This window comes from Oncorhynchus mykiss, chromosome 17 (genome assembly GCF_013265735.2).
Source record: "Oncorhynchus mykiss isolate Arlee chromosome 17, USDA_OmykA_1.1, whole genome shotgun sequence".
In the NCBI taxonomy this organism is placed as follows: domain Eukaryota; kingdom Metazoa; phylum Chordata; class Actinopteri; order Salmoniformes; family Salmonidae; genus Oncorhynchus; species Oncorhynchus mykiss.
In genome coordinates, this window is record NC_048581.1 from 48102802 (window position 1) to 48123952 (window position 21151).

A 21151-nucleotide genomic window follows, 5' to 3' on the forward strand; every position below is an offset into this window, starting at 1 on the left:
TGTGTAAGGGCTATTTGACCAAGAAGGAGTGATGGAGTGCTGCATCAGATGACCTGGCCTCCACAATCTTCAGACCTCAAACCAATTGAGCTCGTTTGGGATGAGTTGGACCGCAGAGTGAAGGAATAGCAGCCAACAAGTGCTCAGCATATGTGGGAACTCCTTCAAGACTTTTGGACAAGCATTTCAGGTGAAGCTGTCTGAGAGAATGCCAAGAATGTGCAAAGCTGTCATCAAGGCAAAGGGTGGCTACTTTGAAGAATCTAAATGATAAAATATATTTTTATTTGTTTAGCACTTTTTTGGTTATTACATGATTCCATATGTGTTATTTCATAATGTTGATGTCTTCACTATTATTCTACAATGTAGAAAATAATAAAAATAACGATAAACCCTTGAATGATTAGGTGTGTCCAAACTTTGACTGGTACTGTAAATCGCACATACTGTACATATAAAGAATCAACTATAATACATTTTATAAAACCCAATGGACAATATGCACTATTTAATTAGATTTTTTTGTAAAATGAAAGAATATCAAGAAATATTGGCAGATTATTCTATTCTCTCACACACACAGACACACACACACACACACACACACACACACACACACACGAAACACAGCTGTCTATTTAGTTTATTGCGTTGAAGGAGGTGAGGTGTGGAGGTGTGTCTCTCTCTCGACAGTATAAGTAAGAGTTATTCCTCTGGGAAGCCATGCAGACAAAACCCTGACTGGATCTACATCCCAGTAAGTACCCTACTTCTAAATATTCCTTATTTTAACACTTTAATTTAAAAAGAAACATGTTTTTTTAAAGAGACTTGTAAATGTGATTGATAGAGTTTAACAGATCACACTTTGATTGAAGTGTTACTTTGAAGCTATTGGAGACTTTTCTAGGTGTGAAGATATTTCAACATGTCCAGGCGATAACAAGGCTTCACTAGAGCTTGGTTCCCAAGTTTGCAAACCATACCAACCACATAGCCGCAGGAAGTAGGGGTGCTGAGGGTGCTGCAGCACCACCTGAAAAATCTGAAAAAATATACATATACAGTACCAATCAAAAGTTTGGACACACCTACTTATTCTAGGGTATTTATTTATTTGTACTATTTTCTACATTGTAGGATAATAGTGAAGACATCAAATCTATGAAATAACACATATGGAATAATCCAAAATATATTTGGATTTGTTTAACTTTTTGGTGTGTTATGGGTTATTTCATAGTTTTGATGTCTTCACTATTATTATTTTTATTCTGCATCTCCCCCCTCCTTGATCAAAGCATTGGAAGGAAAGGAAGTCCAGTTTGGCTGATAGTACTATTAAAGGCACAATCTGGAATATTTCCTGTTCTTCAATGGTAATTAGCTGATAATGTTGTAGCGGGCTCACATCAACACCCAGCAATCTCGTTAAGAGACTCGGATTGAGATACAATTCACTATATTGGTGTTAGAAGTGGGATTTTCACCCTGGTAAAGTATGTCCCCAAGGTATGGGCCTTGCAAGGGACTTGGGACTTGTGAGAGTGAATTAAAGGGACATGTTAGTACAACACCTAACCTGGACCTCATTGTGTAACGGTTAAGCTATTGGACTAACATTCGCAGGGACCTGGGTTTGGATTTGAGAGTAGTTATATTTCCTCAGCCCCATCCTTTAACTTTATAACAAACCCAGTGGTGGGGCTGCTGTTGGGCTGAAACACAAAGTCAAGGACTGTGGCTTTAAAGACATTTGTAGTCGGGATCAGATGAAGATATATGCTTTGTCACATGTGCTATTTTGTTCTGAAAAGGTCATCATGCATAATGCTGAATTATCTCATGGTGATATGCTTTTGTGCAATCTCCTACCCACATTGGATCCCCAAGGTTGGTTTTATAATCTAGTCACTGTTTTATGAAAATTATCAATAAACTCAACGACGTTGGCAATGGGCGCTCAAGGGAAAACTAGCTGTTCTTTCCAGGCCTATAGTGGTCCACGGAAACACTTGACTGACTAGCCATCACATTCTCCTGACCCCAGTTCAGAATATATTTCATGGGCTTAAATAACTAATGAATCCAGGTTAGGGTGACACAAATCCTATAAAGAAAATGTTTGGGAACATCTCTTCAGTGTAGCCCACGGATGATGGACCCAAAAAATACTATACATTGCACTGGGATGTGAAAAAATGTGGTTTAATTGTTTTAGGATTTAAAAAAATAACATTTTGTATTTTCTGAGAGAATGACATTCTTTGTCCAATTTCTGTCATGTTTGTGTAATCCAAAAGTGTAGCATTTCCCACTTTTTATTATATTTTAGAAAATAAACATGCCCAACTATTATGTGCAATTCAATTTAATGTTTTATCATTTTTATCAGAGAGAATACTTTGAATAAAATTGCATGCCATCCCTTTTTAAATAAAATGTTACATTTTTATCAACAACAAATATTATATAACACAATATAGAAACATATCTTACAAAACAGTATACCAAATAACAGAGACAAAAGGTATACACAGGGGTATACACATTTAAACAAAAATACAGGGTTTGCTTTGCTTTACTGTTTTTCAGACTTTGCAGCATTTTCAGATCAAATTCAAGACCAATTAAAATTATTTTGACTACTTGCATTTATGTATGTATGTAATATCTACCTTACATAATGAAGAGATTCATTATACATTACATTACCAAAAGTATATGGACATCTGCTCGTTGAACATGTCCTTTCTAAATCATGGGCATTAATATAGAGTTGTTCCCCCCTTTGCTGCTATAACAGCCTCCACTCTACTGGGAAGGCTTTTAACTAGACATTGGAACGTTGCAGCTGGGACTTGCTTCCATTCAGCCACAAGCGCATTAGCGAGGTCGGGCACTGATGTTGGGCGTTTAGACTTGTCTTGCAGTCAAGTGTTCCAATTCATACCAAAGGTGTTTGATGGGGTTGAGGCCAGTCAAGTTCTTCCACACCGATCTAGACAGACCATTTCTGTATGGACCTTGCTTTGTGCACTGTGGCATTGTCATGCTGAAACAGGAAAGGACCTTCCCCTTCCCCTGTTGCCACAAAGTTGGAAGTACAGAATTGTCTAGAATGTAGTTGTATGCTGTAGCGTTACTATTTCCCTTCACTGGAACTAAGGGGCCTAGTCCGAATGAAAAACAGCCCCAGACCATTATCCTTCCTCCACCAAACTTTACAGTTGACATTATACATTGGGGCACGTAACGTTCTCCATATTTGTCCGTCGGACTGCCAGATGGTGGAGCGTGATTCATCACTCCAGAGAACGTGTTTCCACTGCTCCAGAGTCCAATGGCGGCGAGCTTTACACCACTCCAGCCGATGCTTGACATTGCACATGGTGATCTTATGCTTGAGTGCGGCTGCTCGGCCATGGAAACCCATTTCATGAAGCTCCTGACGAACAGTATTTGTGTTGACGTTGCTTTCAGAGGCCGTTTGGAACTTGGTAGTGAGTATTGCAATCGAGGAAAGACGATTTTTCAGCCCTCTTGGGTCCCAGTCTGTGAGCTTGTGTGGCCTACCACTTCACGGCTGAGCCTGTGTTGCTCCTAGATGTTTCCAATTCACAATAACAGCACTTACACTTGACCAGGGCAGCTCTAGCAGGGCAGAAATTTGACGAACTGAGTTGTTGGAAAGGTGTCATCCTATGACAGTATCACGTTGAAAGTCACTGAGCTCTTCAGTAAGGCCATTCTACTGCCAATGTTTGTCTATGGAGATTGCATGGCTGTATGCTCGATTTTATACAAATAGCCGAATTCAGTCATTTGAAGCGGTACTTTTGTATATATAGTGTATATACTTTGTTCTTATCTACATCCTTATCATCAAACAAAAGTCAAACATTTTTACCATCAAGCCGAACCCTAGCATCAGTTGATCTAAAAAAAGATCTTATTGCAAATACATTCAAAGAATAAATTACTTATAATTTCATCTTCAATATTGCAGGGCAAATCTCCTACTTCCGAGTTCAGTGGGTTTTTTGTTGTTGTTATTTTTGTTATTTTATTTAACCTTTATTTAACCATGCAAGTCAGTTAAGAACAAATTCTTATTTACAATGATGGCCTACCAAAAGGCAAAAGGCCTCATGTGGGGACCGTTGCTGGGATTAAAAATACAAATTAATTAAATAAAAATATAGGACAAAACACATATCATGGCAAGAGAAACAACACAACAGTACATAAAGAGAGATTTTAGACAACAACATAGTATGGCAGCAACACATGACAACACAGCATGGAAGCAACACAACATTCAAGACCACTGGAAACTCGGGAAAAAATAGTTCAGACTGGGGGAAAAAATCGTTGTGAACAGTCATTCAACTAGGAATTTCAAGTCGGAAACTCTGGCATCTTTCAAGAGCTCCGACTTTCCATCCGGATTATCACCGACTTCATGATTTGACCAAAATGATTATCCCCGAGCTCCCAGTTGCCCCGAAAGCACCATATGCCGCGTTCAGAACAACTGGGAACTCAGAAAATACGAGGTTAAATCATGATGTCAGTGATCTTCAGGTCGGAAAATCGAAGCCCTTGCATTAGGCCCAAATTCCCGAGTTGGAATTCCGAGTTGGATGACCGTTCACATCGATTTTTCCCAGTCGGAGTTCCCAGTTGTTTTGAAAACTCGGATTTCCGAGTTCCAAGTAGGTTTGAACGCAGTAATCTTTATATTCGGCTGTGTCGTCATGATGTGAAAATGTGACATCAAACAGGAACCATAGGAAGGCTGACAAATCAAGATGGCGTCCAACGATGAGGCAGGAAAGAGATTTCGATTCCAGTAAAAACGTACTTCTATCTAGAGAAAGTTTAAAAACATTATTTTTTGCCGGGGGGTGTAAATACGTTTTTGGAGACGCAAGACGGAGCAGATACTGGTAAGAGGACTCGTGGAAGATGTTATGTCAGTTTTCTTTCAGGGGCGGTGGCAGGGGGAGTGAACGAGTCAGCAGCAGGCCAGCTAGTTAAGTAGCTAACTATTTAGCAAAGATGTTCTGTATGTCTGATTGTATTCGTGACCTAGTTATGTACTTAGTTGTGCCATTCTTTTGGCTAAGTAACGTTAAGGCCTACGCGTTAGCTTGGTTATTTCATGTCATCCATTTAACGTCGTTACTCGTTTGCCAGCTAATGTTAACTGGTCATGAAACTGTTAACATCCCGACTTGCTAACTAACTATATGTCATCCTCTATGTTAATCTACTCGTCAATTTAATTGTTTTCCAAACATACCCGCCAGGTCCATTTTGCCTTGGTCGCATTACGTTGAATCACTCATTCAAAACTAGATAAAGCTACCAGTAGCTAACCAGGCCAGGCGGAGCTAGCAAGCTAGCTGTCAAAGTGGCTAGCGGGTTAGCCCTTACTGCACTGTAGCCTACATCATATCTACGTTTTCTACTAGCTTGCTAACTTTACACTGCAGATGTCTATAATGAATTACCTAACTGTCACCTTAAAGTTGTAGATACTCTTGCTAACCTCTGATGCAGGTGGCGAGTCATACAAGTAACGTTATGACTCGTTAAATGTTTCCCCGATGAGCTAACACAGTTAGCTATGTACTTCAAATGTTCAGGTGTTTTTGTTGTTTAGGGTTTGAGTAAACTACACTACACTAAGCTATGTTGCTGTGGTGGACATTGCATTGACTGTTTATAGATAGAACATTCTGGCTGATCGAGCTAGATCTCACTCCATGGTACGCCAATGAGTCTTCTCATGACAAACTGTACCTGGGGGCCGCCTTATGTAACCTTATAATAAAGGCGATGGGTCTGGGCTTGCTGAACAGTGGTGTGGGTTATGCAATTAGTCTTGCTCCTCTCACTTACTAAACTTTGTGTGTTGATTTCTGCTTATGTGCGTGCCAGGTTTTTACTCAACCCATCCAATCCATTGCCTTGTCAATATTGAAAAACTTCCCAGTAGCCAATAGCCACAGGCCCTTAAACCTCAAGATATAGGCTACAGCTATTTTGCTGAGTGTAACACATTACTGTCATCTCTGGGGGCCTATTTTCGTTCATAGTAGCCTCCTGCTGCAAAAATTACATTTTAAGTCCACAATTTGTTGTCAAGGGGATGGAAGCTCAAACTATTAGGAAGGTATGTGGCAGACCGAGGTAAAGTAGGTTTTTATAACAGACATTTGCCGGTAGCCTATGTAAACGTTGACAACAATTTCCATTACTTTCTGATCAATACAAAGGATCTTTCAAAATAAAATGTTTTTGTTAGGGACCGGCAGATTTCTTGGTTAGGTTTTTTTGACTGGGGTGAAAGTGCAATCACTATACAGGCCCTCTCAGTGATGTGGTTAATTATACTAATACTCATACTAATATATACAGTACCTGTCAAGTTGACTCATTCCTTTTATTTTTTACTGTTTTCTACATTGTAGAATAATAGTGAAGACATCAAAACAATGAAATAACACATGGAATCATGTTGCTGGTTGAAGTGTGCAAAGCTCTCAAGGCAAAGGGTGGCTTCTTTGAAGAATATAACATATATTTTGATTTGTTTCACACTTTATGTAACATCTGAGGTGTCAGTTGGTGGAGGAAGTTTTAATGTATAAGTCTATCTAGATTTGATGGTCGCTGACACACTATCTTGGCATAGGTCCGACCCATAGCCCCTCTTCAATTGTAGTATTCAAATTGGATTCCCCTTGCTGTCTTGACTTATATACATCTGGTTTTGGGCATTGTTGCATTAACAATGAGTACACTCCGGATATAAATCTATGAGTCATGGATATCATGGAGTAGTTGTTCAATCCATGAGTCTGTTTTGCCACAGGTGTGTTTATGAATTTTATACCAAGATCTTACTAAATTGGATGGTACAGGGATTGCTCGTTTTTGTTAATATACAGTGCCTTGCGAAAGTATTCAGCCCCCTTGAACTTTGCGACCTTTTGCCACATTTCAGGCTTCAAACATAAAGATATAAAACTGTATTTTTTTGTGAAGAATCAACAACAAGTGGGACACAATCATGAAGTGGAACGACATTTATTGGATATTTCTAACTTTTTTAACAAATCAAAAACTGAAAAATTGGGCGTGCAAAATTATTCAGCCCCTTTACTTTCAGTGCAGCAAACTCTCTCCAGAAGTTCAGTGAGGATCTCTGAATGATCCAATGTTGACCTAAATGACTAATGATGATAAATACAATCCACCTGTGTGTAATCAAGTCTCCGTATAAATGCACCTGCACTGTGATAGTCTCAGAGGTCCGTTAAAAGCGCAGAGAGCATCATGAAGAACAAGGAACACACCAGGCAGGTCCGAGATACTGTTGTGAAGAAGTTTAAAGCCGGATTTGGATACAAAAAGATTTCTCAAGCTTTAAACATCCCAAGGAGCACTGTGCAAGCGATAATATTGAAATGGAAGGAGTATCAGACCACTGCAAATCTACCTAGACCTGGCCGTCCCTCTAAACTTTCAGCTCATACAAGGAGAAGACTGATCAGAGATGCAGCCAAGAGGCCCATGATCACTCTGGATGAACTGCAGAGATCTACAGCTGAGGTGGGAGACTCTGTCCATAGGACAACAATCAGTCGTATATTGCACAAATCTGGCCTTTATGGAAGAGTGGCAAGAAGAAAGCCATTTCTTAAAGATCTTCTTATCCATAAAAAGTGTAGTTTAAAGTTTGCCACAAGCCACCTGGGAGACACACCAAACATGTGGAAGAAGGTGCTCTGGTCAGATGAAACCAAAATTGAACTTTTTGGCAACAATGCAAAATGTTATGTTTGGCGTAAAAGCAACACAGCTCATCACCCTGAACACACCAACCCCACTGTCAAACATGGTGGTGGCAGCATCATGGTTTGGGCCTGCTTTTCTTCAGCAGGGACAGGGAAGATGGTTAAAATTGATGGGAAGATGGATGGAGCCAAATACAGGACCATTCTGGAAGAAAACCTGATGGAGTCTGCAAAAGACCTGAGACTGGGACGGAGATTTGTCTTCCAACAAGACAATGATCCAAAACATAAGGCAAAATCTACAATGGAATGGTTCAAAAATAAACATATCCAGGTGTTAGAATGGCCAAGTCAAAGTCCAGACCTGAATCCAATCGAGAATCTGTGGAAAGAACTGAAAACTGCTGTTCACAAATGCTCTCCATCCAACCTCACTGAGCTCGAGCTGTTTTGCAAGGAGGAATGGGAAAAAATGTCAGTCTCTCGATGTGCAAAACTGATAGACATACCCCAAGCGACTTACAGCTGTAATCGCAGCAAAAGGTGGCGCTACAAAGTATTAACTTAAGGGGGCTGAATAATTTTGCACGCCCAATTTTTCAGTTTTCGATTTGTTAAAAAAGTTTGAAATATCCAATAAATGTTGTTCCACTTCATGATTGTGTCCCACTTGTTGTTGATTCTTCACAAAAAAATACAGTTTTATATCTTTATGTTTGAAGCCTGAAATGTGGCAAAAGGTCGCAAAGTTCAAGGGGGCCGAATACTTTCGCAAGGCACTGTAGTATTACTCCTGACATCATTAAGAGCATACATTTCCATCTGAGTCCACAAAGGGGTTGGTTCAGTTTCAGTTGAGAATGAAATGAATCTAATGTGTGCTGCCCAGTAATACGTCTTAAAATTTGGTAGCTGGAGACCTCCTAGACCATAATCCCATGTTAATTTGTCCAGACTCGCCCTTGGAGGTTTACTGTTCCACACAAATTGTCTTATGGTCTTGTTAAGGGACATAAAGAAACTATTAGGTAGAGATATGGGTAAAGATATGGGAGACATGGGTCAAATAAGTACATAATCTTACTCAGAACGTTCATTTTAGTACAGCTAATTCTCGCAAATAATGTAAGAGACAGATCTATCCACCTATTCAAGTCATCCACCACCTTCTGAACCAAGACAGAGTATTTAAGCTTGTACACTAAGTCTTTATCAACTATGATTCCTAGATATTTGAACCCCTGTGGCGAACATCTGAAGAGACTTGTTCGTTCGCAGATGCTGTTGTCAAAGCTAGTCAGTGGAAGCATATCACTTTTGTCCATGTTAACTTTGTAACCCGATATAGAGCTTTATGTACCCAAAAGCGTCTGAAGTCTTGAGGGGTCGGGTCCGAGAGGAACAAAATAATGTTGTCTGCGAACAATGAGATCTTGTGCGTTATCTGGCCCACCTGAAAGCCCTTTATGCCAGGGTCCACTATGGCCTCCCAGGGGTTCTATGGCTTGCACGAAAAGGAGTGGAGAAAGTGAACAGCCCTGTCTACCTATAAAGAGTGGGAATATGGCTGACATCATGCCATTAGTGGTGATCTTGGCTTGCGGTTTATGGTATAAAGTGTTCACCCAGTTGCCAAACGAAGGACCAAAGTTCAATTTAGCAAGGACATTGAACAGGTATGGCCACTCCAGCCTATCAAATGCCCTTTCAGCATCTAGCGATACTGCTATACTATGATCGCTCCTTCCACTGGCCATGTAAATCACGTTGAATAACCCACGCAAATTATTGGTGGAGGATCTTTTCTGTATGAAGCCCGTTTGATTGGTGTTAATCAGGTTTGGCAAACATTGTCCTAATCTACTAGCCATCGCCTTAGAAATGGATTTATAGTCCACATTGAGGAGCGAGATCGGCCTAAAGGAAGAGCATTGTCGGAGGATCTTTATTTTTTGTAGTATAATTGTTATAATGACAGTGGAAAAGGATCGTCTCCTGGTGATTTGCCAGATTGTAGAGAGGAATTTGCTTTCTCTTCCTGTGTGAGGTAGTTTAATAGTAGACAGAAATGTGGCTATCCTTGCTGGTTCCGTTCTATCAGATGTGTATAATTTAGAATATTATTGTTTAAATGAATGAATCATCTCTTCCGGGTTGTGAAACACTTGACCGTTCTTTGTTGATGGTTCTCAAATTCTCCTCAGCCTTTTCCTGCCAGGCTAGGGCTGGGCGGTATACCATATTTTACTATATACCGGTATTTATACATGGACCGCTTTGGTTTTTACTTTACCTTCTATAACGGTATTTTAATGTTTGATTTGTTAAATGTGATACGCTGTGTATAACGTCCATTTTTATAGTTTACTCCGCTGCTTGGGTCATCACTCTCCGCTCTCTCTCTCTCCATGCCGCTTTCCACACAGACCTAGTCCCACCCCCTGTCACTCAAGGAGCGCATTTGTTGTTGCTTGACCACGAGACACTTTTGTTCAGTCTGCATGGTGCATGCAGCACATACAACAATGTTGATGACAACAATGTTTCTACTTTGATCTTAATATAAATCCACATGCGTTCTATAATTAGAATATTAGTTTGTTTCTTACATCTGCAAACAGCTAGTTTGTATTTTCTTAGGAAGTTAAGCTAAATCGTGTTGGCCACTAATGCTAATCGCTAGTTAGCTGGCTTGAATTGAACAGTATAAAACAATCCAAATGGAGAAAGACCCATTGAAATCATTTTTAATATATGTTGCCACCCTAGGGTCACACACTCCTAAAGCAATTTTAGAACTTTTAATTATCAAAAACATAAAATGGACAAACTTTATTTGGTCTTTGATAATTTGACAAAATTCTGCCTACTTCAAAAGACTTGGGTTTAGGTGGCATCTATAGGTCCCTTGAACTCCATCTGGAATCCATGCTCCTCTCACACTTTCTGTTTGATCTGAGATAGTTCTGGATAAATACTAAGTTTCCACAACTCTATGGGTTACCTGTGTTGATAGGAGAAAATAATACATCTGGGTTATGCGGGCAGGAGTAGAATGAGTAATCCTTATCTTGGGGGTGGAGCTGTCTCCATGTGCCTTTCAAATGTAAGTCTTTCATAAATGATAATACATTTGGCTGACTTAGTCAATAAGGTTGCTTTAGTTGAAGAGCTATCCAGAATCAGATCAAGACAAAAATCTAAGTCGCCCCACTAAGTGTTCCCTGAAATTCCACTACCTTGAGGAATATATCTAGAATAAAAATGATGATCATCATAATTAGGTGCATATACATTAAGCAAGGTCCAAGATTCAGAATACATTCTTCCATGGACCACTACTTAACACTTAACACCACTACACAGAAGGGTAAATTCTTATTAATCAACGCATCTACTCCCTGTGTCTTTGTTTTATATGAAGAGGCAAATACCTGGTCAACCCATTCCCTCTAACTTTATTGTTCTGCCCCTGTTACTTATGTTTCTTGTATAAACGCAACATCCAGTCTTTAGCCTTTTCAAGTACATATGGTCTCGTTTTCGTTTAACAGGTCCATTCAATCCATTAACGTTCAATGATTTACTATCTTAGCCATATTGTTATGATTTGATTATTTCTATCAAGTCCAAACTTGGTTGTAAAAGTGGGCCAGGCTTTTTCAAAAACATTTGAGGTTGATGTAACAATCATTCAAAAAGATCTTGCAGTTAAACGGTACATGTATATTTTTTTTAAATAAAAAAAAAGAATTGGTGGAATTAACCGCATCACTGAGACACTCAAGGGCCCTCGTTGTGATTGTTATTTTTGACTGGGATGAAATTGCAATCTGCCCGGTCCCTAACAAAAGCATTTGCTTGTGAAAGATCCTCATAGTAATCAGAGGAATAAACATTTTCAATGTTTAAATAGGCTAATGGCAAATTTCTATTGAACGTCTGATATAAAACCTTATTTTACCTCGGTATGTGGCAGAAGCATTCATTGGAGCAGTTGTTTCTGTTTTATATCCCAGTATCAATTGCACGTTGACTTCTGTAATGCTATAGCCTACTTAGGATACAGCCGAAGCAGCACCCAACGCAAACTCCAATCAAATCTGAACACTTAACACACACGCCTCTGTTTATAATGCCAGGGATTGTGGCGTGCGGCAGAATAACCAATTTACCAGTTTGTGACTTCAAATGCAAATCAAAACACATTTTCACAGAAAAAGAACCTCAGGAACAGAAAGAGGAATTTGCAATTACTATGGCAGATATGGTTCTTCAGTAGCGCACTGTCCTTGTTATGCTCTGGTCATGCAGATAAAGGAAAGCCCATTACTTCAATGATTTCAACCAATTTTCTTGGGGACTGAAATAATAGGCTATTCCCCAGGATGTCAAAGGAGCACTAATGTCTTAAGGGGAATTCTGTCAGATGAAACAAAGCCTCATTGCTCACCACTCCTACTTTTTCAAAATGTGGATTTGGGCTTGAAATGTGCATTTCTCATTGAGATGTTTCCTGCTCAGTTGCATCTTTGTGAAAGTTCCAATTTCCTTCAGAAAACATCTTGTTTGGGTCAAACATTTTGGGTAGCCTTTCACAAGCTTCCCACAATAAGTTGGGTGAGTTTTGGCTCATTCCTCCTGACAGAGCTGGTGTAACTGAGTCAGGTTTGTAGGCATCCTTGCTCGCACATGCTTTTTCACTTCTGCCCACAAATGTTCTACAGGATTGAGGTCAGGGCTTTGTGATGTCCACTCCAATAGTTTGTCTTGGTTGCCATTTTGCCTCAACTTTGGAAGTATGCTTGGGGTCATTGTCCATTTGGAAGACCCATTTGCGACCAAGCTTTAACTTCCTGACTGATGTTGCTTCAAAATATCCACATAATGTTCCTGCCTCATGCCATCTAGTTTGTGAAGTGCACCAATGCCTCTTGCAGCAAAGCACCCCCACAACATGATGCTGCCACCCCCGTACTTCACGGTTGGGATGGTGTTCTTCGGCTTGCAAGCCTCTCCCTTTTTCCTCCAAATATAATGATGGTCATTACGGCCAAACAGTTCTATTTTTGTTTCATCACACCAGAGGACATTTCTCCAAAAGTGTGATCTTGTCCCCATGTGCAGTTGCAACCCATAGTCTGGCTTTTTATGGCAGTTTTGGAGCAGTGGCTTCTTCCTTGCTGAGCGGCCTTTCAGGTTATGTCGATATTGGACTTGGTTTACTGTGGATTTAGATACTTTTGTACCTGTTTCCTCCAGCATCTTCACAATGTCCTTTGCTGTTGTTCTGGGATTGATTTGCAATCATCTCTGGTAGACCGAACTTGTCTCTTTCCTGAGCGGAATGACGGCTGCGTGGTCCCATGGTGTTTATACTTGCGTACTATTGTTTGTACAGATGAACGTGGTACCTTCAGGTGTTTGGAAATTGATCCCAAGGATTAACCAGACTTGTGGAGGTCTACAATTTTTTTCTGAGGTCTTGGCTGATTTATTTGGATTTTCCCATGATGTCAAGCAAAGAGGCACTGAGTTTGAAGGTAGGTCTTGAAATACATCCACAGGTACACCTTCAATTGACTGAAATGATGTCAATTGGCCTATCAGAAGCTTCTAAAGCCATGAAATCATTTTCTGGAATTTTCCAAGCTGTTTAAAGGCACAGTCAACTTAGTGTATGTGAACTTCTGACCAACTGGAATTGCGATACAGTGAATAATAAGTGAAATGATCTGTCTGTAAACAATCATTGGAAAAATAACTTGTCTTGCACAAAGTAGATGTCCTAACCGACTTGCCAAAACTAGTTTTTAACAAGAAATTTGTGGAGTGGTTCTAAAACGGGTTTTAATGACTCCAACCTATATGTATGTAAACTTCGACTTCAACTGTATATGCAGTGGTTGCTCCACTAAAACTTCTGCGATTATGCCGCGGGCTTAGTACTGTGCCCTGCGTTTAGTACGGTACGCTGCGTCACCACTTCATTCCTCCAGACCAGCGCAAGGGTGAGTTAGAGCACTGATTATGCTTCTTGGGTCCTACTGTGTCACTAACTGACAATGAATGGGTGACATAAACCTAAATAGAAACTGATAAGTGTGCACGACTTCAGTATTACTTACTGAAAGGGCTATTACACGAAGGTTATTATTTTATTTTGTTAGAATTATTTTGCTCTTGCTGTAGTACTGTAGGTCACGTTGTACAGCGTGTGACGCAATGGTCTAAGACACTGCATTGCAAGCTGTGTTGCTACAGATGCTGGTTCAATACCTGTGCTGGCCTCGACTGGGAGACCCATGAGATGATTGTAGACCCCCACCTGTGTAGCACAGAGCAACACTAAGGGACATTGCACAAATAATCCTCCCGCTGTTCTTAGTTCCAGTCTGCACATTCAAACTAAAGCAATGTAACTAATAATGGCATCTTTATGCTTTCGTTAATGAAATAATAATAAAGACTTTCAAAATGCAGATATTTATTTTGTTATGGATCCATAACAAATTACTATGGGAATAAATATCACTTAATACAGAAATATTAGAACAAAGTTGTCTAATGATGGTGAACAAATTGTTGCTTACTGGAAAATACTCTTTCAAACACACACGTTCATGTTGTACAACGCCATTTTGGCTATTAGCAGGTAGCTGGACGGTAGACTTGCCTAGAAGGAGGGTAGGGGGAGAATTCTAACTTAGCCAACTTATCGTCAAATGTATTTCTATCACAACCGGCCGTGATTGGTTGCAATTTCAGTTTAATCCACCAGAAAAGACCAAAACAAATAATACAACAAGTATTATGTATCACATCGGACCGTGATTGGGAGTCCCATAGGGTGGCGCACAATTGGCCCAGCTTTTATCTCCCTCTTAAAACAGAAATAAATGTATTGGCCTTTACAAATATTATTTTGGCCTTTTCAGATTACAATTAGTTCACTTCCGTATTTTTTTAAACAAAATGACATCATATATAATCAAGTTGATGGCACAGTCATATAGCCGGCACCTACATAAAGCTGTGACTCGCTCATTCATGGCTTTGGATCAAAAATAAGTACCAACATTCTTTAATGTTTTGGGTATCCTGACCTGGACACCATGTACAGTATTATAATAGCCCATTATGGCCAATTAGAAGGACAATATACCTTTAACAACACTCTGTATTTTTGATACTTTGTGGATGGGGGCTCCCACAGTACAAACAGGTGCAGGTTCTATACCCATTCCGGCCAAAACCGGGAGACCCATGAAGTGGCTTTTGGTTTTAATTTAGAATTCTCCAATATTCTATGTAATTGATGGCGGCGAGTCACGTCGTATTTTTCGATATACTGTAGGCCTACTGTAGTGTTGAGTAATGTGCTGTTAAGTGGTGTAGGTTTTATTTATTTAAAGAGCATATTGAAGTTAGAAGCAATACTACACTGCTCAAAAAAATAAAGGGAACACTTACATTGTGTTGTTTAACTCCAAGTCAATCACACTTCTGTTAAATCAAACTGTCCACTCAACACTGATTGACAATACATTTCACATGCTGTTGTGCAAATGGAATAGACAACAGGTGGGAATTATAGGTAATTAGCAAGACAACCCCAATAAAGGAGTGGTTCTGCAGGTGGGGACCACAGACCACTTCTCAGTTCCTATGCTTCCTGGCTGATGTTTTGGTCACTTTTGAATGCTGGCGGTGCTTTCACTCTAGTGGTAGCATGAGACGGAGTCTACAACCCACACAAGTGGCTCAGGTAGTGCAGCTCATCCAGGATGGCACATCAATGCGAGCTGTGGCAAGAATGTTTGCTGTGTCTGTCAGTGTAGTGTCCAGAGCATGGAGGCGCTACCAGGAGACAGGCCAGTACATCAGGAGACGTGGAGGAGGCCGTAGGAGGGACACAACCCAGCAGCAGGACCGCTACCTCCGCCTTTGTGCAAGGAGGAGCAGGAGGAGCACTGCCAGAACCCTGCAAAATGACCTCCAGCAGGCCACAAATGTGCATGTGTCTGCTCAAACGGTCAAACAGACTCCATGAGGGTGGTATGAGGGCCCGACGTCCACAGGTGGGGGTTGTGCTTACAGCCCAACACCGTGCAGGACGTTTGGCATTTGCCAGAGAACACCAAGATTGGCAAATTCGCCACTGGCGCCCTGTGCTCTTCACAGACGAAAGCAGGTTCACACTGAGCACATGTGACAGAGTCTGGAGACGCAGTGGAGAACGTTCTGCTGCCTGCAACATCCTCCAGCATGACCGGTTTGGCGGTGGGTCAGTCATGGTGTGGGGTGGCATTTCTTTGGGGGGCCGCACAGCCCTCCATGTGCTCGCCAGAGGTAGCCTGACTGCCATTAGGTACTGAGATGAGATCCTATGCTGGTGTGAGACCATATGCTGGTGCGGTTGGCCCTGGGTTCCTCCTAATGCAAGACAATGCTAGACCTCATGTGGCTGGAGTGTGTCAGCAGTTCCTGCAAGAGGAAGGCATTGATGCTATGGACTGGCCCGCACGTTCCCCAGACCTGAATCCAATTGAGCACATCTGGGACATCATGTCTCGCTCCATCCACCAACGCCACGTTGCACCACAGACTGTCCAGGAGTTGGCGGATGCTTTAGTCCATGTCTGGGAGGAGATCCCTCAGGAGACCATCCGCCACCTCATCAGGAGCATGCCCAGGCATTGTAGGGAGGTCATACAGGCACGTGGAGGCCACACACACTATTGAGCCTCCTCAGTAGAAGGACATTACATCAAAGTTGGATCAGCCTGTAGTGTGGTTTTCCACGTTAATTTTGAGTGTGACCCCAAATCCAGACCTCCATGGGTTGATAAATTTGATTTCCATTGATAATTTTTGTGTGATTTTGTTGTCAGCACATTCAACTATGTAAAGAAAGAAGTATTTACTAAGAATATTTCGTTCATTCAGATCTAGGATGTGTTATTTTAGTGTTCCCTTTTATTTTTTTGAGCAGTGTATTTGAAGCAATAGCCTACAACTATTTTAGCACAGTTTCGTGCTGCTTTGAGACAAGCATGGCGACCGGTCTTGATAAATCAATGAGAATTTTATTTTCACTGTTCTCCGTTTGGGTATTGGTTAGACTTCAATTAGGGTGTAGAAATGTTATGCTCTTAGTTTAAACTTGATTTAACTAGGCAGGTCAGCTAAGAACAAATTCTTATTCATAAGGACAGCCTACTCCTTCTTCCCCGTTGGGAAATTGAACCCCGGTCTCCCGCATGCCCGCACAACACAGGGATTCTTTAGCTAAATAGCCAAGTACTGTAGTCTACTCCCGACTGTCATGTTGTACAGCTCCATATTTTCCGTTCCATTCTAACGTAAACAGAGGGCTTTTCATTTTTCTTGGAATCAAAACACCATAATATTAATCAAATGAATTCAGCAACATTTCTTAATCAATCCTGTATACTATGTTCTTACAAAAAAGGTTTTAAATTCTCTAGTACAGCCACTATTGAAGGGTATAAAATGCTTCTCGTAGATGCCCCACGGTCGTCTAACTAGCATTAATGTTACCAGTGGTTCACACTTAAATAACCTGCCATAGAATTCTGCAGCACCATGCAAGCTGCGCTGCAGTACGCTGCAACATTTCAAGGGCAAACCACTGTACAGCCTTATTCTAAAACAGATTAATTTGTCCCCATCTACACACAATACCCCATAATGACAAGCAAAAACTTGTTTTTAGAAAAATATATATATATTTTTTTCAATGGATCACATTTACATAAGTATTCAGACCCCTTACTCAGTACTTTGTTGAAGAACCTTTTGGCAGTGATTACAGCCTCGAGTCTTCATGGGTATGATGCTACAATTTCATTCGGGTTCAAGTCGGGGCTCTGGCTGGGCCACTCAAGGACATTCAGAGACATGTCCCAAAGCCACTCCTGCGTTGTGTTGGCTGTGTGCTTAGGGTTGTTGTCCTGTTGGAAGGTGAACCTTTGCCTCAGTCTGTGGTCCTGAGCGCTCTGGAGCAGGGTTTCATCAAGGATCTCTCTGTACTTTGCTCCCTTCATCTTCACCTCGATCCTGACTAGTCTCCCAGTCCCTGCCGCTGAAAAACCTCCCCACAGCATGATGCTGCCACAATGCTTTACCATAGGGATGGTGCTTGGTTTCCTCCAGACCAAAGAGTTCAATCTTGGTTTCTTCAGACCAGAGAATCTTATTTCTCATAGTCTGAGTCCTTTAGGTGCCTTTTGGATAACTCCAAGCGGGCTGTCATGCCGATTTGCTCAGTTTTCCCGGGCGGCCAGCTCTAGGAATAGTCTTGGTGGTTCCAAAATTCTTAAGTTTTTAAGAATGATTTAGGCCACTTAGTTCTTGGGGACCTTCAATGCTGCAGAAATGTTTTGGAACCCTTCCCCAGATCTGTGCGTCGACACAATCCTTGGTTTTTGCTCTGACATGGGCTGTCAACTGTGGGACCTTTTTATACAGACAGGTGTGTGCCTTTCCAAATCATGTCTGTTTATCATCTGTTTTATTTTTTTATACTTTTGCTAAAATTTCTAAAAACCTGTTTTGGCTTTGTCATTATGCGGTTTTGTGTGTAGATTTGAGGACCTTTTTATTTAATCAATTTTAGAATAAGGTTGTAACGTAATAAAATGTGGAAAAAGTCTAGGTGTCTGCATACTTTCCGAATGCACTGTATACATCATTGCCTGCATGCCGCTTCCCACAACAAGCCCTGACCCATTTTACTAAAGGAGAGCAGTTGTTGGTGCTGCTCGAGCACTTCACATGCCGTTCACTTAGTCCGCATGGTCAAACGCAACAAGATGTTAGTGACAACGATGCTGCTTTCAAAGCGTTCTATAATGACACTTAGTTTGTATCGTACTCTCTGCATACAGATGGTCTTAGCAAGTTGTGACTGACAATAAATCATGTTAGCCTCTAATGATTATTGTTAGTTAGTTGGATGGCTAGCTAGTTAGCTAAAATGTAATAAGTCAGAGGTTTTATCTGATATCAGCCTGATGTGAGTGCTGGTGTAGGCCTCGATCAGCATGTTGTTGGTGCAGTACAGTATCTTCTAAATCTAAGCAGAATAGACGAAGCATGACTGTTAGCTAGCTAGCTAGCAACACGTTGAAGGGGTATTTAACATTGTATAGGGTCCCCTGGGAAATGCTGACCAACAACTTTTAGGTATTATTGTGGAAGGGTAGGACAATCTGGCTTATTCATTTGTCATGTCAAACAACAATGTATTCATAGTGCTGCCTACTATATGTGACCGACCGCCTTGGTTCGGTCTTATGTAGCAAAATTTGAAATGGTGAATAGAGGCACTGCATAAAGTGATGATGACTGGGAACTCGCCCCCAGTGATGAACTGGTCTGTCTGAACCACGAATGAACAAGGAATCTATATTCGGAGATCCTGTTTCTGTCCTGCCCTTGACTTTGGTGGAGGGCCTGAGATGTCCATCGCCTCTTCATCGCAAAATTCCATGATCTTCTCAAAAAGATACGTTTGTCTAGCTGTGTCCAATCCAGGTGGTGCTTTTACATGCAGACCATCTACGGGAGGAAGGATGTCAGCGTTGCGCAGCAGCTGAAACCTGGTCCCGACTGAGTCCAACTTGGTGTGGCCTGTGAGCAGGAAGTGAAGGTCCAAACTGCTGGAGCTTGTGTATGGTCATGATCATCCTCGCAGTGGCAGACCACGTGTAACAACACCTGCACAGGATCGGTACATCCGAACATCACACCTGCGGGACAGGTACAGGATGGCAGCAACAACAACTGCCCGAGTTACACCAAGAACGCACAATACCTCCATCAGTGCTCAGACTGTCCGCAATAGGCTGAGAGAGGCTGGACTGAGGGCTTATAGGCCTGTTGTAAGGAAGGTCCTCACCAGACCTTACCGGCAACAACATCGCCTATGGGCACAAACCCACCGTCGCTGGAACAGACAGGACTGGCAAAAAGTGCTCTTCACCGATGAGTCGCAGTTTTGTCTCACTGGCGGTGATGGTCAAATTCACGTTTATCGTCGAAGGAATGAGTCTTACACCGAGGCCTGTACTCTGGAGCGGGATCGATTTGGAAGGGGAGGGTCCGTCATGGTTTGGGGCAGTGTGTCACAGAATCATCGGACTGAGCTTGTCATTGCAGGCAATCTCAACGTGTGTTACAGGGAAGACATCCTCCCCCCTCATGTGGTACCCTTTCTGCAGGCTCATCCTGACATGACCCTCCAGCATGACAATGCTACCAGCCATACTGCTCGTTCTGTGTGTGATTTCCTGCAAGACAGGAATGCCAGTGTTGCCATGGCCAGCGAAGATCCCGGATCTCAATCCCATTGAGCACGTCTGGGACCTGTTGGATCGGAGGGTGAGGGCTAGGGCCATTCCCCTTAGAAATGTCCGGGAACTTGCAGGAAGAGTGGGGTAACATCTCGCAGCAAGAACTGGCAAATCTGGTGCAGTCCATGAGGAGATGCACTGCAGTACTTAATGCAGCTGATGGCCACATCAGATACTGATTGTTACATTTGATCTTTAACCCCCCCCCCCCCCCCTCCTTTTGTTCAGGGTCACATTATTCCATTTATGTTAGTCACATGTCTGTGGATCTTTTTCAGATTGTCTGTTGAATCTTATGTTCATACAAATATTTACACGTTAAGTTTGCTGAAAATAAACGCAGTTGACAGTGCGAGAACGTTTCTTTTGTTGCTGAGTTTATATTTTGTGTGTATTAATCAGTATAAAGGAGGACATATTGCTTACTTGTTGAGCAAAATCAAAGCTGTAAATGCATCCTGATTTCTTTCCTTGCCGGTTCAGTAGGGCCCATCCAGAGACAACTGTAGGTCTTGACAGGTGGTCTTGCAGTCAGCAACCATCTTCAGCTAGATAGACCGCTCATTCTGAACAAGTGCTTGGTTGGGCCAGCTCTCTTTTTTTTGATGGGAGGCATTAGACCATTCTCCTTGTATGACTGGTGGATAGTCAGATGTGTTCTATTGATGCTGAACGACAGATTCCAGATACAATAGATGGCCGTAATCACCGTCACCTGGCTAATTTGAGGGGTCATGTTATCATCAAGTGGAGTCTTTTTATTTAGACGTGTAGCTCGCTAGCTAAACAATGAACCATCATCCCAATCTATAGAGTACTAGCAAAACAAACCTTTTGGTAATAGCTAGCTAAAGTTAACCAAATGGGTCCAATGTTAGCTAGCTAACATTAGGCTTTAACTAGCAATGCGAATGGCTTCGAGATACTACTCCACAGATCATGCACGTAATGTTAGCT

General features: G+C 41.5%; 1 protein-coding gene across 3 annotated transcripts in view; it reads left to right on the top strand.

The window, feature by feature from the left end:
- The first annotated feature begins 735 nt into the window (after nucleotides 1-735).
- The window catches only part of ubap1 (ubiquitin associated protein 1), a 43708-nt gene continuing 23292 nt past the window's right edge, over nucleotides 736-21151 (top strand). Inside the window, exon 1 of one of the 3 annotated variants that reach the window (XM_036949996.1) lies at nucleotides 736-760. The gene's annotated coding sequence lies outside the window, so the exon portion shown is untranslated. Of the gene's footprint in view, nucleotides 761-4770; nucleotides 4956-21151 lie in introns of those variants that run through there. The other 2 variants (XM_021568661.2, XM_021568662.2) reach the window with 2 other exon arrangements.